We start from the raw sequence: 763 nt of genomic DNA on the forward strand, positions 1-763 counted from the left end.
TGGCAAAAGCTTAAGCAATTCGTTCAGAACAAACCCTTTCGGATCAGATAAAGATGTGAATGATGGAAGAATTCTCTATCTGTGAGTCACCCTTTTGAAGAGCCTCAGAAAAGAGGCTTAACATTCCAGAATCACCACTGTAAGGTCACTATCAAATCCGATGTGGGACGCACACTACAGGGTGGATCAGTCGTCCATTCCATGGAACCTTCTTTTGAGGTGTTGTTAGTAAACAGAAATGGCAGCTTTATGAAGGTCTTTGATTCAGGCAAGACAGAAATGTTTGTCGTGAGAGTGTATCTTGGAGTGGAAGAACACATCAGACACTGTGAGCACGCCACATATTCATCAAACTTCACACCTCATTTAAGTATGGCCATGGTGGCATTTCTACCGTTAGATTTTTAACGGTGTTAGCGAAAAGGACCAGATTGAATATTTTTTAACAAATTATGGGACCTTATTGAACTTTTTTAAAGGTAGGATCATTTTGAACCAAATCCAAAAAAAATGTGACCAAAATAAGTATTAAACCTTCTCAATATCATCCCAAAATACCTCTTTATATAATTAAATTATTATAGCCATATAATTAATACTTTTAATTCCAAACCATCATCTAATACTTAATATAATATACTAATAACTTCTTTTTACAAGCTTCTCTATTTTATTTATATATATATATATATATATATATATATTAAAATCACTTGTTACAAATTGAAAACAAAAAATAACCATCTTCATGATAAACTAAAAT

The sequence above is a fragment of the Vigna radiata genome, chromosome 1, assembly GCF_000741045.1.
Source record: "Vigna radiata var. radiata cultivar VC1973A chromosome 1, Vradiata_ver6, whole genome shotgun sequence".
Lineage (NCBI taxonomy): Eukaryota > Viridiplantae > Streptophyta > Magnoliopsida > Fabales > Fabaceae > Vigna > Vigna radiata.